Source organism: Onychostruthus taczanowskii, unplaced genomic scaffold (assembly GCF_017590055.1).
Source record: "Onychostruthus taczanowskii isolate IOZ18803 unplaced genomic scaffold, ASM1759005v1 scaffold16, whole genome shotgun sequence".
Taxonomy (NCBI): Eukaryota; Metazoa; Chordata; class Aves; order Passeriformes; family Passeridae; genus Onychostruthus; species Onychostruthus taczanowskii.
In genome coordinates this window covers 9898852-9916361 of record NW_024498795.1, presented here as the reverse complement: position 1 = coordinate 9916361, position 17510 = coordinate 9898852, and the positions used below count along the sequence as shown (strand labels likewise).

Below are 17510 nucleotides of genomic sequence, written 5' to 3'. Positions count from 1 at the left end.
TTGGTGGTACCTATCACTTTCTAAAAAAAAAAAAAAAAAAAGGCAAAAAGCAGCACATACACAGGTTCAATTAATTTTACACCTGTCCACTGTAAAATCCCAAAGTAGGATTTCTCAACCTAAAAGAGAATGTATGTTTAAAAACACTTTACAGTGCATTTGGCACTAGTGGTTTGTGAAAAAATAAAATAAATCTACTCAGTACTGATCACTTCCACCCCATTGTGTTACACTGCACCAGTCAAGCTTGGCATGCCACTCAGTGGGTAAACTGGATCAAGGAATTCATCCAGCTGAAAAGTAACCTGGAGAACTACATTGTTTTTCAAGTGGATCAGTTATTCTGCCTGATCTCAGCATGCTCCAAACAAACAGCAGCAAAATAGGGGGAAAGGTTGAGACTGGGGTGAGGAAATGGGCAACAAGGAGCCAAGGGCTGATGGACCACAAGCCACAGGCTCATTCACATGGTTTCATATGAACCTCTCTTACTGAGACAAATCACAGATACAACTTTCTTTTGAAAGGATGGAAATCTCACAAGTATCCCTTGACCCAACATTCACTAAATCACTGTTCAGTAGGCATAATGCCATTGGCTTCCAAAAGAGCTGAATCCACACGCATGCAGGACCATGCTGAAAGCTGCAGGCAACAGGCCCCCTACCTGTGGAAAGCAATCTGGAAAGCACATGGGAAAATTAGAAGAGAAAGGGAAATTAACTTTTCTAACACCTCAAAGTCTGTGAAGTGACCTTTAGAAATTACCTCCAAATTTCATCTACTGAGTGATCAGTAGGCTAAACTCAAATAAGCAAAGACCTGTAAGATGCCAAGACATTTGTATTGAAAGTCTTTCCTTCTCACCCTCCTCTGTAACACAACATCATGGAAATACTCCAGGAAAAAGGCTCAATGACTGAAGGAAATAACAGTGACTATCATTTTCCTACTGCATTGGGGGACTTCACTAGGTTTTTTGCATATATTACCTGTCTCTTTGTGTCACACATGCCTTAATTCCCCTTCAGCAGCAGATACCTGGAACTATGAAATGCTTCTCTGAATGCTGAAAATCAGGGCAGGGAAGAAAACGGCATTGGAATGCTTTTAAATAATCGCAGCTACAGAGGACACACACATATTGGCATATGCATGGGCCTTGTACCCTGCATGCATAAAACTAAAGGAAAAATACGGGCTTCTGCAATATAAATAAAACAGATGACTTAAAAATAACTCGAGTTCAAATCTATCCAGCACACTACTACTAAGCAAACATCAGACATCAGGAGGCAGTCAAACAGAGAATGATTTTCTGACAATTAAGCAAGAACAATAGCAAATATTCCATTTGCAATCAAGAATCTGGGTTTTGTTTTCACAGAAACAGTGGGGATTTCTTGAATAGTGACTTCAATTAACTTCTGCTTCCCCCCCACTGACAAAAGGCTTAATGGGCCCAAAACCATGACTTCTTTCCCCCAACAATTTCAGAGTGAAAAAACAGCTTATTACATCTTCTCCAATAATGTTTCAAGTACATATATTACATCTGCTTACTGTACTGCAGGCATTCCCAAAGAGCTAAAAACCTAAAAAACCAAAACCACAACATAGATAAATAAATCCCAGTAAATCCAGTCAGTAGCCTCCAAAAAAAAAACCAAAATCCCTTAGACATTAAAAAAAATTACTAAAATTAATAGATCTGTTTTGTGGTTGCCACAAGGCAACCTGCTGATTCAGGGCAATGTCACCAACAGTATTCTTATCTGTAAAGGGTAAGAATCAATTGTTTGACAGAAACAAAGGAGAGCTCAACAGGAAATCAACCAGCTTGGGACAGATGGTCACTGAATCAAGTTTCACCCCTCCCCTCTCCAAAAATAGGCTTAAGAGGCATTTTCTGTTACCAAGCAACAACCCAAAGGAAGGCATAAATCTTTTCCTACGTGTTATTCCCCTCCTCCCCGACACACATACATTTCAATCTACTGGGGCGGTATGTTTGTGGGTTTGTTTATTTTCCACATATCAGGTAGGAGGGTTTATTCTGAGCAAGGACAATGCCTTTCTGCAAGCCCACTAGCCACGTTTTTTTTTTTTAAGGCAAGAAGGAGGTTAACTGTATCCATGCTATGGGAACTACCATGAAGACGGGTTACAAGCAGGGATCCAATGCTAGTTAGTAACCCCTCCTTGTTCTGCCAAGGTGACCTGAGAAATTACTCCCTAAAGAGGGGAGTTCCCAATCACTATTTTGTATAAAACAAAGATGACCTTCATCACACCCTGACAAAAGGTCACCACTTTTTAAAAACTCATCAGAAATCCCTGTACCTGCTTTAACCCATGAAAATCCATAAAATTTAATTCTCAAAAAGCACCATGATATCTTTAATACAACACAGGGACCAGCGAGCTTTTAAATAATTTGAATTTTAGGAGCATTAATTCTCCAGTACATCAAACACCCTAAGTGAGAATTGGGGTATGGGATGAGTAGGAAAGGATAATCAACATTTACTATTCTGGTGAGCCAGTGGAGGAAAGAAGGGCTGGAGTGGGGGTGGGATGGAGGGGAAAAAGAGACCCGAAGAAGCTGTTTGCAGAGATCAGGGAGTAGGGGGAGGGGAGCAGAGCCCGGGGGTGAAGGACAGCGCCTCTGAAATTCAGATTAGCATCCAGGGAACAAACCGGTTTGTTTGACCCCCCACCAATCATACCAACCGGGAACAGACCCGCAGCCAGCAAAAATAGATGGGAGTTAAATTTAGCCACGCAAAGAGTAATCTATGATAAATTAAAAAAAAAAAAAAAAGAAGAAAAAAAAAAAGGTTTACGATTACAACCCTCACAGAAATTAATTAAATGGGGAAGAAAAAGTCTCACTTCAGCAACAAACTGGGTAATCATCCTTTAAAAGCACAGAGCCTGGATTACTGCTGACACATACTTAGACTACTAAAACATATGGCCAATAAAAAAAAAAAAAAGGGGGGGGGGGGGGGGGGGAAAGGTTGTGACAGCATGTGGTCTGCAAGAGCTTTATTTACTCCCTCCTCAACTGCTGCTTGCTTTAGCCAGCTGAAGACCTTCTGCAAGACACAGCTATTTTCACTGGGTATTTCACGTACTCCTTTGACACCAGTGCAGATACTGGTGGCCACCACCATGGTGGGTAAACACGGGCCGTGGGCTGCTTCACTGACCAAAGGCCTTGGACTTTCGAATCCATTTCACCATCAAGTCACCTCAGTGGAGACGCTGCCCCGGCTTTCTGCACACGGCAAATCGTTTTCACAGGCAAACTAGAGACTGTGATGTCTAAATTCAGTTAATCAAAATTAAGTTAATTGCAATTAAACAGAAGGTTTGAACACAAAAGCCAAATAGCTGCTTGTATGTATGCCAGGAACACCATTTGTTCTTTGAGGTCTAAAGCTTTCTGACAGAAGCATGAAGCTTTAGCAGCTCAAGGACCTGAGCAGGAGACTTGAACTAAGGGCCCTCCAGGCTCAGCCATAAAAGACCTTAACAGTAAATCATTATTATCCTATATTGCTTCAAAAACTCCCTGGCCAAGAACACCCTTGGTTTAGCGAGAGGGAATCTGAGACATGTAGAAGCCATGTGCCATCTCTCAGTGGCAGAATTTGGAAATAAAACCAGATCTTTCACAGACCCAAGTCTACATTGTAATATCACCCTGAGTATGCATGTGAAAGCAAGGAAGTTGTTATTGTTATATTTGCCTAATTATCCAATTAAAAAAAAAAACCAAACAAAATCAAATGTAACAGCAATTTTAATTAAGTCGCTTAATATATACAAAATTGAATACACTTGAAATATTGACAATATAGTTTGGTTAAAATAAGGAATAATTTGGTTCTGATAATAGCGCATAAGCAAAAATAACAGTGCAGGGCTTGACCCCCGTCACCTCACGTACAAGCTTGCCAAGCCAAAATTTCCCTTTTTATGCTCTATGTCATTACCATCTCCTCCCATTTTCGATTCGTCACACTTGTATCACCGCCCTCATCATCACCTTTACCAAGCATGCTCCACCATGCTTTTAGGGGGTCGTATCACTATTTGGGGGTCTTCTTTGAGGAAGGCCTCTACTCTTCCTCGGTGTCCTTTAGTTCACCTCTTGGATTACACATGCGCACCAAGCTGGTATAGTATAAGCCAATATTATGTTCTAACATTAAAGCAACAAATCTCATATAATTAACATTTTACTGGTGTCCAACCAAATTCTCCTCTCTTCCAACTAAATTTAGTAATAGCTATCTCTTGCTTCTTCCTGTTCTGAACATCTGCAGGAGAAGTGGGGGGAACACCTCCTCTCCCTTTCTTTCTTGGCATTACACCTTTAACTGTTTTATTGTTTCCAAATATTACTTATTGTATCAATATTGATTACTGATTCAATTTTATCAGCACAAATCATACTTATTTACCACATTATTTATGTAAATTCATGGCCAACATCAACATTTTTACGGCTGTTTTTCTTGGCCTCTTCACAGCTGAACAAGAGACCTGTATATTAAATCCAATTCTTTACCAAAATTAGTCTCTCCAATCAGGCAAGCAATGATAGTCATCCCAGAGTTATTCAGGAATGAGTATACTTATTTTTCTAACACATTCAGACTTTGGCTAAATAAGACATAAAACTATAACTCTTCTCTAATGCAAGTTAGCAATTTCTCTATGAATATTACATTAATTATGGACTGCAAGAGTTTTGGTTTTTTCATGCATCAGTGTAAATGGTGTGGAATATACCACAGTAGCAAAAGCTCCATACTCTTTACCTGCTAATACACAGACCATCATCTGGGAGTAAAACATACATTATAGCTTTGCATAGGCATTTATTATAGTTTTAAAAGAGGTGTTTTCCCTTAAATATATGTACTTTACACCACTCTGCCATGGTAAGAGAAAGAGAACCACCTAAGACGGGAAAGCAAGGTTGTTTTCTTTTTCCCTCTTAAATAAACCATCATGCTTTTTTCTTCAATGACTAAAGAAATTTCCATATTCCCTGGCCTAGGTGGTATCTCCAGACACATTGCATGTTTTTTGGTTGAAATGTAAAAGGACACAAGCTTACCTCAAATCTCTGTCAATAATTCTGTGATTCTATGAAATGAGGTCTGAGGAAACTGCATTCCAGTATCCTTTTCTTAGAAAAATCACAACAGATTTTCTTTGGATTCTCCATCTCTTAAACTGCTAGTTTAGAACTCTAGGTCTTCTAAAACAGTTTATTATAATACTTAGTTTAACTTGACTTTTTACCTTGAACTGAGCCATTCAATAGCAAAATAAACCTTGTATCTGTGAATGATCCAAACAAGTCCCCCTTTTTGCCATAAAATATAATAGCAATAGGCATTGTTCAAAACATAAGAACATTCCTCAGTCTTTATTAAAATCATAATAGCACTACTTGTCATTAAAGGATGGGCAGAAGAACAGAAAAGTAAAGAACAGAGATCATCAGTTAAAAGCTCTATTAAGTAAAAATAAGTTTATCCATAGAAACAGAGAAGCAATTACAAAAGGGATAACCTACAGGGATAGGTAAGCCAGTAAAAAACTGCAAATACATAACTGCATGCCTCATTTCCAAAATGAAGAACATCAAAAACTGAGTGTTATCCTTCATGTGCCTATTATGGTGGCATTGCATTTAACCATTTACTCCCCAGTCTGACATAAAAGTGTTAAAAGGGGACATTTCTCTTAAAACAATTTTCTGCTTATATATTTAGTTTGAGGCTATTTTTCCTGGCACACATAACAGAATGGACACAAGATTCACCCGTGCATTCTCTTATCTCTGCGTGCTGGCTGAAAGGAACACAGTTTATGTAATTTATTCCAGATCAGAAAAGCAGTGTGACAACACAGAGAGTAGACCACATTTTCAACAAGCATTTCCTAATGAGAAATTTATCAGTCTCTCTCAGCATGAACTGCACTCTGGAACAGGGAGGAGAGAATTGTTTCAATTAATTCATCCTGAGGCCAGCCTCCTTCCAGGCATATGGCCTCAAAATGCACTTGCTTCTGTCTTTGGGACAATGAATCATAAAAAAAGTTCTGCTTTCTGGCTCTTGTTAACTTGCCAGTCAGCTTCTTCCTGAGGTGGAATTTCTCAAAGAAAATTCAATCTGCAGTTGCAAATGTCTAGTTCTTACCCTCCCTTTTTATGTTTTTTTTTTTTACAAAACCTCGATCTCCTACGGTTTATTCAGATAATCACTTGAAACAGGAAAAGGTATTTTATCATCCAGCCTCCATTCCTCTTTTCATAATTGCAACAAAAAAAGCACAACCCCCTTCTTTCCACACTTGGCCAGTTTTCCTCTACATATGGAGTGTTCAGCTAGAATATGTCAAGGAGAAACTGCAACCCACATAGTGAATCATCACATAAGAATCAATATGTCCAGAAAAATAAAACATATGGACACACATACAACTCAACAGAAAGATGCTGGAGAGCATGTCATTGAAAACTGCAGTTCCTAAATCTCACTAATTAACAAAATAAGTAGTAGAAGTGATTGACTGAAATAACAAGTATCTCCTTTTTATACATGTTTTATTTTAGCCCTGAAAAAGGTTTAAAATTCATACTCTGGGCTTATTCCGAGTTTTTACTCCTTAGAGTAAAACATTCAATTATGAATGTGAATCTAGACAGACTGAATTTAGACAATGCAACAATGTCAACCCATCAGGTACCATTATTACCCTTTGATACTCAATCTTCCATCCCAGACAGGCCAAACAACTTCTTACAGAATCACTCGAGCTTTGCAGCCTTCCTATTAACACGTGCCCAGCGATGCCTCAATCGCCAGACCATTTCTGTTGCTATCCACCAGGGTGACAAAACCAGCAGAGAGCCGCCAGTAGCAGAACTCATGGAGTCTCTCTGTCGATGCATGTGAGTGGATGTGCAACCAGCACACATTTCTGAAGGTATACAGAAAGCGCATCTGGCACATAGCAGAAAAATGGCCAGAAAGAAGAGTGGAAAGCAGGTTACCAAAACACTTCAGGCTGCCAGTAGCCTGTTCCTTGAGTATTTTTGCAAAGGCCTTGGGCCAGTTGAATTTTTTCAGGAAGCTGTATCTTACCAATAGGTAATACTGCCAAGTTTTATGGGTTTTGTACTACCCATTTTACAACAAACCAGAACTCTGAAGGTCAACCGGTCCAAACTCACACTCTTGGCAGGGCCATTTTGGAAATCCCATTAAAACAACAAATATTATGATGTATTTTGGTTCATGGCTGATCTGCATTGATAGTTTTGACTTATTATGCTGTCAGATCTAACTGTGAGGATCTCAGCGATTCTCAGCTAGAGTACAAAGAATCAAGGACTGGAGATCTGTTTCTTAAAAATAAAAAGCCCAAGGCACAAAACAACTTTTGCTAAAGGAAATTAAATAATTTATTGATGCAAATATTTCATCTGTTTCCCAACACACAGTTTTTGCAATTTGGACAAACTGTTAGTGACCTATAAAGTAAAGATCCAGTTGTGTCAAGGTTATACACTGAGGTTCATGCTGCTCTTGTTTATATAGTGAATCAGGATAGAGAACACAAGCTTAAAGTATCAGCATCATCCAACATAAGAAGTATCATAACTATGCAGCATCTGTTGCATTCCTCTGTCTTTTTCAGCCCTAAACCTCTGAACTGCATGTTATTGAATTCGAAGTAGAGCCCATTTTCACAGGAAGATTCAATTTAAAAGCATCTGGAAGAACACTGTCTTTTACTGAAACTAAGTCCCAGATCCAATTCTCATTTATTACACTGCTGGGACAGCATCCTTAAAACATGGTAATCAAAAGCAAACATGTTTTTTTGTTTTCAAACAGACATCAAAGCAACAATGCTAGGATGAATTTTCAACTGTTCTAAGTCTACAGGTTATATAGATCTGCCTTTTCCAGCAGGAGGGACTCTGGCAACACATATGCAACTTCACAAGTTCAACTTGGCAGTTAATCTGTCTGGCTTTAGCACATAATCAGAAATGGATTTACTACAGTGACAGCAAATGGAGCTGAAAACCTACACTGCACTGTGTAGGGGAGTGCTTAACTCCTATTGCAAGCATGGCCTCCCTCCTTCTACACCAAATCCACGTGACAACTGGAATCACCCCAAAGCCAAGCTTGACAGAAAGCCAGTCAGCTGTGCAGCAGATGAAAACTGAGCATCTATCTGCACAGACAGCAGAAACAAGACTTCTCTCAATAAAACAGCCAAGCTGGACAGTCAACAAGCAACACTGTTCATTATGATAGCTGAGAGCAGCCAAAAGAATCGTTTTTCTCCCCTTCCTTCTCAGGCTTTTCTGCCACAAGGTCACATCTGCTGTTTAAAATTCAATTGTGGTTTGTTTTTTTGGTTTTTTTTTTGTGGTGGTGGCCTTTGTTTAAAAGCTTCCAAGGCATACTGTTTTGAATAACATTACTAGTGGCACATCTACTACCCACTAAGAACTTCTGGTCTCTAAAGGAAAACTGTCAACAACACAAAAAACCAGTATAAATCATCTCAGCCAGTCAATCATTTAAAAAAAAATAATCTTCTTCAAAGACCCACTAATGTATTGGACCAGTAGGATATTAGACCTCAGCATTTCTAATTCATGTCTTCTTCCCTTTCATATGTGTATATATATGTACATGCACAAACATACACAGTATACTCTCTAGCTTTGAGTACTTTGGAGAAGGCAACTGCCTACATATTTCCCATGCAGCACCCAAAACATTTTCAGATGTGTAGTAAGAAAGAAGAGTATTACTAAGTTAATGCAGCAAAACAAAACAAAAAAATCGGTGTGTTTAGATGCCCTGTCATTTCATAACTCTTGACACAAAAGTTTGTGACTGCTAATGTTTTAATCTTTGTGCCCTTGAAATCCAGCTCACCTTCCACATCTGCTATAATCATAATTGTTATTTCACCTTCTTCCTCCAAGTCCACAGTGTGGCAGATAAGTTGTCTTCATCCTGCTCAAAAGGCTTGGAAATTGAGTGCTGACTCTCCTACTGAAAAAAAATGGCAGGCACTAACTGCCAAAATTTACCAAAACTGCTGCAAAAGGGACTGTGAGGATATTTTTCACTCTGAACTTCTGCTTTAAATATCCCATAGTAGTTCAGTGTGCCTCTGGCATGTCTGGAGGTGTTAAAGTGTTCTTGGATGGCTTTGCCTTTCCCACCCTTCTCTTCTACATTTTCTTCAAAACTGCTCCTCTGTGGGGTGGTACTGATCACTTGGCTAACCCACCTAACTTCTTATTGTTCTCACAACCAGAAATTTCCCTCTAAGAGGTTAAGATTCAAAAGAGTAACAAGAGTATCTTAACATCTTATCTATACATATTGATTTTTTGAAAGCATTTTTTACAAGAATGGGAAACCACCATGTTCTTAAATGTCACATACAACATGACTGGCAGGAAGCTGTTTCCCACTTCTTGATTCAGTGCATTGGAGTTGTAAAATTCAAGACCTGTTTCGCAGTCTTCCCAAAGGAACCATCTAATTGCACTAAGAATTTGATTCTGTATAAGTGGTTTAAAGAAATTACAAGATTAAGCTTCCTGTATTAAACAGTTGTTCTCAAAGTGCACTGAAAGTGTAAAAGAGCAGGAGAATATAGACATCTAATGCTGCAAAGCAACACAGTTTGGGAGCCTTCCTGAGAAGCCACAGGGAGATGGTCAGTGAGGCAGGAACAAAAGCAGTAAAAGTAGATGGCTTGTTCTGCTGAATGGCAAAACCAAGATGCAGTCGTACACTGTGAAACACATTATCACCAAGGAGATAAGTAAGAAGAGAACTAATAGCAGTGAAGTACTGTACCAGCAGGAAAACGACACAGGGCACAGGACAGGGAACGGAGCACTTGGCTCTAGGCAAATCCCAAATCAAGCCATCAAGACACAGTTTTGTCATATATGCTCATCATTCTGAGCATGGGCAGGCAACAGTAATATTTATAAAATGTTGCTGTGAGCACCCCTATTTCACCAGTTGTTCCAGTGTGAAGAGGTAGCTGCCCAGAGCCCTTACAGCATCAGAGGCAGCTGAGCTCAGCTATCTGCATTTGCTGTTCCTTACCACTACACCATCTCTTTGAAGTGGGTGTGATGGAGAAAGAGCTTGGATCTCAATAAGCCCAGAATGCTGTGCCACACTTCACTTTTTTAGTAAGTGATCATTTCCTCTTTACTAAGAAGACTGTGGAGGATCAGGCTCACAGCAATTTCCAAACACTCCTCTAATTACTCAATTACTCCTGAGTGATAACACAACAAGGGACCATACAACTCAGAGTATACACAAGTCTCCCTGAGCATTGGCATTACAATTGCATATGACCACCTCTATCTTAAAGGACAGCTGGAAATAATGCAGGGGAGGGGGGAAGGGAGGTGGCATAACGGAATTCTACCAAATGAAAAGCACAATTTAACTATCACACTCCCAGAAAAATTGTACTTAGGTTTCCTTATCCCTACAGACCTGGGAGTCTGTAAGAAAGCAAGTTTTGAAGTTGGAGGTAGCAATATAAAAGAAAGGGGAGGGACAAATCACAGCTCTCAAATATGCAGAATGCTAGAGGTAAAATGTTTCATATGTACATTAACACTTCTTCATGAAGCCAAATTAAATTTATTACGGCTCTAGAGAAAATCAGCAGCATAAACAGAGCCTTTCAAAAAAGGCTACTGATTTCCCTGAAATTTTGGTGCTGTGCACTCTATCCAACAGAGAAATTGGTGCTGCAGAGGGAGGTGCAGCAGAATTTGGTGCAAAAGGACAGGAGTACCAGAAAAAATGTTCAGCAGCTTAAAATAACCATCTAAAGAAGCTTCACACTGTAAGTTCTAGGAAAATATTATCACTTTTGGGGAGACACATAGATGAGTCTTCATTTTAAAAAGGAAGACTATTAATAGAGTGTGTTTCAGACCACTGTTACATTCAGTAACTAACTTCTTCACTTGCCTCAAATGCTCTGATCAAATCATACCAAGGGTCTTGAAAAGAGCTAATTACAAACAGTGATGGAGATAGGAGACAGAGAACAAGAGGATCTCTGCACAGTGTTTCAAAAAACTAGTCACTCCAGGCTTGTTCATGGAACCAGTACAACAGATGTCTGGTAATCTCTTAAGTAACAGTATCTTAGGTCTGCCCACACTGCTTTCTGCACACAGCTCCAGCAGTTTGAAAAACTACCTCAAAATAACCTCTCTAAAACCTTACATGACCAATATGAATCAATCATATCTTGTCATACTGACTCAGGCTGCTCCCTACCTTCTTACTCTTCTGGTGATTTTATGTCACAACATATAGTTCTTCCTATCTTTTATATTTTATGAAAATTTTATTAGTTAGTGTAGTGTAACTGCTAAAAAAAAAATTAAATGCAAATTAACCAATGCACTTGACAGTATATGATGCAAGATTTTCAGGTCAAGTATATGGAGGTTCTTTACTAAGCATCTGAAGTGCCATGGAACTTAAAAGGCGAACTCAGTGAGAAAAACATTAAATACACTTCAGTGAAAGTAATAATTTACACAATCCTCTATGGTCTCTCATGTCCCAAAAGAATTTCACAGAAATTGTGACCTTATTATGTGACAGAATAAGACAACAGAAACCAGACAACAACACCAGGCTTCAGCAGTCATCCAAACCAAACCTAATTTAGAATCACAGAATCATAGAATGATTTAGATCAAAAAAGGCCTATATGATCACTGAGTCCAAGCATCAACCCAGCACTGCCAAGTTCACCACTAAACCATGTCTCTAAGTGCCATGACTACACTTCTTTTAAATATCTCCAAGGCTGTTGATTCAGCAGCTTCCCTGGGCAGACTGTTACAAGGCTGGACAAACCTTTCCATGCGTAAATTTTTCCCAATATTCATTCTAAACTTCCCCTCATGAAAGTTGAGGCAATTTCCTCTTGTCCTATCACTTGTTACCTGGCAGAAGAGACCAACACCCATCTAGCAAGGTGGTCCCCTCTGAGCCTCCTTTTCTCCAGGCTAAGCAATCCTGCCTCCCTCAGCCGCTCCTCACAGGACTTGTGTTTCAGAACCATCATCAGCTCTGTTGCCCTTCTCTGGACATGCTCCAGCACCTAACGCCCTTCCTGAATTGAGGGACCCAAAATGGAACACAGGATTAAAGGTGCAGCCTCATGCAGTAGAGAACACAGAGAGACAAACACTGCCCTGGTCCTGCTGGCCACAGTGTATGGTACAAGCCAGGATACTGCTGGCCTTCTTGGCCACCTGGGCACACGCTGGCTCATGTTTAGCTAGCTGTCAACCAATATCCCTGGGCCCTTGCCCACCGTGTACATTTCCAGCCACTCTTTCCAAGGCTGTGCTGTTGCCCAGGGTTATCATGACCCAAGAGCAGGACTTGGCACTTTACCTCATTAAACCTCATACTATTGGCCTTGGCCATCAATCCAGCCTACAATTTCTGTACAATTTTCCGTATTTCTGTTTGATACTTCCAAGCCAAAAACAACAGTGTACAAAATGTAGCTGTCACCGTTGTAAATAAACACTGTTCCAAATTTTTGTCATCTACAAGTTCCTCCAACAGATATCCTGTGTTTTTTACTTCCAGATTATAAAAACATTAATGATTCTGTTTATTTATTAAGAGCCTAATGCTACTGGATAGTTCACCAATACACACACCTTCAAAAAATGGCTCCTTGGTTTAGGGTCATTCTCACTACCTACCTGCAAATTCAAATCCATTAACAGAGGCTACAGTAGCTTGCTCAGAGTTACAGATAAGCTTTTGCAATGACTCACTGAAGCTTTATTCACTAGGTCTCCCTTTATTATGTGAGGATATCTTCAGAGTTCTTAGAAACAAAATGTCTTTGGGTTATACAAGAAATAAAATTGGTCCATGAATGTATCTCCACACAGAATACAGCATGAAACAAAATGATCAGGTCTGGAATTTTTAAAAAATAAAGCCTGAAACTGCATTAGGCAAAAGCATTTTGAACACTTATTCTTACAGCAATACTTTTCTTAACGTATTAAGGAAAGTATTGACAAGACAGGATTTGAGGAAAGTCAACAATTCTGAAAAAAAATAACAACACATTAATTGTAAAAGTTTAGTGTTGTTTTATGATGCTGCTGTAATCTGTTTCAGGATATTAGAGATCTCTTAATTGCTTACTATATCTAATGAACTCCAGTTCACAGGACTAATTTTGTAAAAGACATGACTGTCAGAATGTCAAGGCTTATTACTCCTTCATTTGTTGGTTTTCCCAACAGTTCTCCTGCTCACAATTATGTTTTAGAAACAAAAGAAAATGCATCTTTTGCATTACATGCAAGAAATTATTATGCAAGAACAGGCAAAGCACATACATCTCAAAGAGGCTGTTCTTCCACAGTGTAAAGCAAAATACCTGAAATGTTTTTTTTACGTTGTCAATTTCACAATCCTTTTTTGGCAAGAGCCAAGATGTGATGCCTTAATATCATGTCCAAGCTCCATGTTTTGTTAATTATGTCCTACCTAGCTAAATGCCCCCCATAGTTTCAATTAGACATGGTATTCTTCCTCACTTCCCGTCTTGATTATTGTGCACTGTTGCTAAGCGCTAGTTAACAGTTGCCACATTTACCCAAAGTTGGCTGTGTTTCAGTGGTCATTCAAAGAATTAAATACAAAACATATGGTACAGAACCGTACAAAGCAGAAAAAGCACTTTTAAAAACCACACATTAATATAAAAGATACTACAAAACTGGTTACGCCACTGAAAGTAAAATCCTTACAGTCCTATGCCCACTCCAAATTTCCTAGAAGCACTGAAAATTAGAGAGAAAAGCATTCAATCTTTTTTTTTTCCAGCTTTCACTAAAAGGTTTCCTAGAGTATATTTTTGACATCATACTGAATCTAATTTTACACTGAATAAACAGCCCGGCATTCATAGTGTGACTGGATTCAAGGTACAGACATTTTTCCTTTAAAAAAATAGTTTAATTTTTCTATATCCCATAGCAACTAATTAGAGTCTCCTAAATTGTACTCCAAATTTTTTTTACGTTGTATCTGCAAAATACTTAAGACATGACTTGTTGAACCGCCAAATACCAACACCAGTAGCTATGTGTTTCGGAAGACCTTGAACCAAATGTGCTTTTTTTGAATTCTAGACAAACTTTTCACACAGTCAGATCACCCCTCCTTTCATCTGTGATGTGCTCATGTGATCTTAAGAAACTTCACGTAATTTAATTATCCCAGTAAAAGCTCAGTAATCAGCTTGCCTATTACTACTTATTTCCTTTAGTATTACATCCTGGATTTAAAAACTGCCTTACAAAAAAATCCTCACTATTTATGATTGCTACATTATCTACAGCCAAACCAGCCAATAAAAATTCCTGGTATGTACAAATTGTTTCTTATAGCTAATTTTTTTTCCTGTTGAACACCTTTAAAAAAAATTGTTTTGCACCAACACTACTAACAGTAAGCAGAAATAAACACTGTACTTTTAATCTGTATTTGCAAATGTTGAATTAAACCTTCAGGGCTCAGAACCCAATCACTTAAACAGGTAGGCACATATTGAGCATTATTCATTGACTTTCTGGAGTATTTTGTTGGGAATACTTGAGAATACATGAGAAAAAGTATGCATATGTACAAAATCCACCAATGTTAATAATGACAAATAAGTAAATATTTCTCAACAGCTCTGAGAATACTCACACAATCCCTATTCCTTTGCAAAGAGGTATTTAACAAGCTAATCCTCCAGCTTCATAAGTGCTTTTGTTGTACTCACAAGCAAATTCAACAGGATAATGTTTAAAATCTGTAAAGATTTTTTTAATCCACTAGCACATATGTAATAAGTTTTTCAATCAACATAAGACCCATCCTTGTATCTCTTTAGAGGGTATATCCCTTAATAAAAACCAAACTTAGGTGTGCCTTACAGTATTTAAAGTGCTGAAAGCTTTACCTGTCTCAGAAGCCACATATATAACTATATATAACTATACCTGCAACTGAACTATGCTTCACCTCTCAAACAAGAGTAACAATTGCAAAAAAAAAAAAAACCAAAAACCAAAAAACAAAAAAAAAAACAAAAAAAAAACCCAAAAAAACCCCAAAAAACAAAAAACAAAAAACCAAAAACCCACAAACAAACAAAAAATAAACAAAAAAAAACCAGTAAAAAAACACAAAAAAAAAAAAAAAAAAAAAAAAAACAAACAGTAAAAAAAATAAAGCTTCAGTAATTCCTAGTCAGGCAATAAGACACAACGCTTTCTTGTCAGCAGCCTTTTTATTTCCATATTTTAAAAAGCTCTCTGTAACAAGGTATCAATGAAGTATGAAGAATATGAAGTATTATTTCAATAATACTTAAAGTATCATTCAGTGGAAAAGTCTGAAGAGGCACCAATTCAAAGAAAGGCAAATGGAATAATGTAAAAAAAGATCCTATCTTGAGTGTATTCAAAGCAAACATGCTGACAAGCAGCAGACATGGGAAATATTTTTCCACGGGGTAACTAAAAGTCTTCCGCACTTCAAACACATCTAACCATTGATAATTCCTAAATTTCAGAATATGGATAAATATTTGCAGGCTTGGGGCCTAAACAAACAGCAACTCTTGGCCCACCCGCTGAGCTGGCCGAAATCCTGTGGTGTACACAAAGTTTTCATCTTTCGGAGGTTTCGGGGAGCGCCGGGAGGGAAGGGCCGGACCCGGCGGTACCTAAAGGCCCCGGAATACATCTGTCAGCCGCCGCGGGGACCCGCCGCCGGCTTCGTCCCAGCCGCTTTTCCCCCGTTCTACCCTTACTTCCCAAGAGCAAAGGAGCCGTATCAGTCAGCTGCCCCCGTATCAGTCAGTGGTAGAAGCACCGCGCGTCGGGGCCGCCGCGTCTCCCGGGGACACAGCCGTGCCCCCGCCACAGCGACAGCCCCTCACCCCGCGAGGGGGGCCGGCGCCCCCTCCCCTCCCTCCTCAAACCCGGCCCGCACATGTCCAGAAGCCCCCAAACACGCCCGTCCCGCGGCCCACCCTCGGCCCACCCGCGGCCGCGGAGGGCGAGGCGGCCGAGCCCCCTCTGCCGGCCGCGTGGCAGCGCGGGGCGGGGGCGCACTCGCCGCCCGCCCGCTCCCCGCCGGAGCCACCTGCACCCTCGCGCCCGCCTCGTCCCGAGGCTTGGCTGCCCGCCGCCCGCCCGGCCACGGCGGCTGCTTTGCTCCCGCAGCCCCCTGGCCAAGCTTCTCCCACCCCCGCCCTACCCCATCCGCTCGGGTTATTCCCCCCCGCCCCGCTCCAAGACGCCGGTAACAAAGGGCTGGAGCCCACCCAGGGGCGGGTGACACGGGTGCTGCCCGCCGCGCCGCTGGCAGCCCGCAGCCCGCCGCCGCCGCCCCGGGGCTGCGCTCCGCGGGGTGACAACGCCGAGCGCGGCTCCGCCAGCGGAGATGCCGCCGCCTCCCCATCCCGCTACCTTCGTGCCCTCCCAGAAACCGGCGAGAAAGCGAAGCAAAGCCCCGTGTCGCTCCCTTACCTTGCTGGGCAGAGAGAGAAAAAGTTGAAGCACTCTTCCTTCTACACCTCCCTCACTTCTTTGTTTAAATTTAAATATTTGAAATTTTGGGGGCTTGGTTTTGGTATTTTGATTTCCTCCTCCTTCCCCTCACGCCAAGCACTGGCTCAGGCAGTCCCTCCCAGCGCCCTCGGTGCCACTGTCTCTCTCTCCCCCTCCGGGTCTCGGTTTCTCTCTCTCTCCCGGCGAGAGGAGGGGAGGGGAGGCGAGGGGAGGAGAATGGGGCGGACCCGCAGGTGCCGCCCCTCCTGCTCTGTCAGCGAGAGGAGAGGGGTCGGGGGGCGGCAGGCGCGGGCAGCGAGCGGTGTCCGCGGGAGTACCGCGCTCAGGTGCGGGGTGTTCGGCGGCAGCGTCCCCGACCGTGCCCCAGGGCGGCCGGGCTGGGAGGGGGGTGCCAGCGTCGTGTCGGGGACTGAGGTGATGGAACGGGAGCTAGTGTGGACATGAGTTAGGGGAGGAGGCAGGTGGGGAGCAGTGAGGCTCGGGACGGAGCGGCAGAGACTCCCTGAGGACGGAGCGAACTGGGGTGCTTCCAGTCTGTGAGGGAAAGAGCACAGAGAGGAGCCAAGCTAGGAAATGTCAAAACCCTGTCGTATTTTCAGCGTGGCTCAGCGGCCGGTAGGGCAGAAGATGGCACTGGGAGTGCCATCTGCCCTGTGAGACACGACCCTGCAGTGCACGGTGGTCAGACCTGTGGGCAGAGCTGAAATTTGGGCGATCGGTTGTGTTTGGGTTTAGTTAGCAATGGAGCTGGTCCAGGGGTGCT

General features: G+C 41.2%; 1 protein-coding gene across 1 annotated transcript in view; it reads right to left on the bottom strand.

The window, feature by feature from the left end:
* GREB1L (GREB1 like retinoic acid receptor coactivator) overlaps positions 1-16850 on the bottom strand; it is a 133057-nt gene extending 116207 nt beyond the window's left edge. The window contains exon 1 of the mRNA XM_041399414.1: positions 16706-16850. The gene's annotated coding sequence lies outside the window, so the exon portion shown is untranslated. The remainder of the gene's footprint in view (positions 1-16705) is intronic.
* Between the last annotated feature and the right edge of the window lie 660 nt (positions 16851-17510).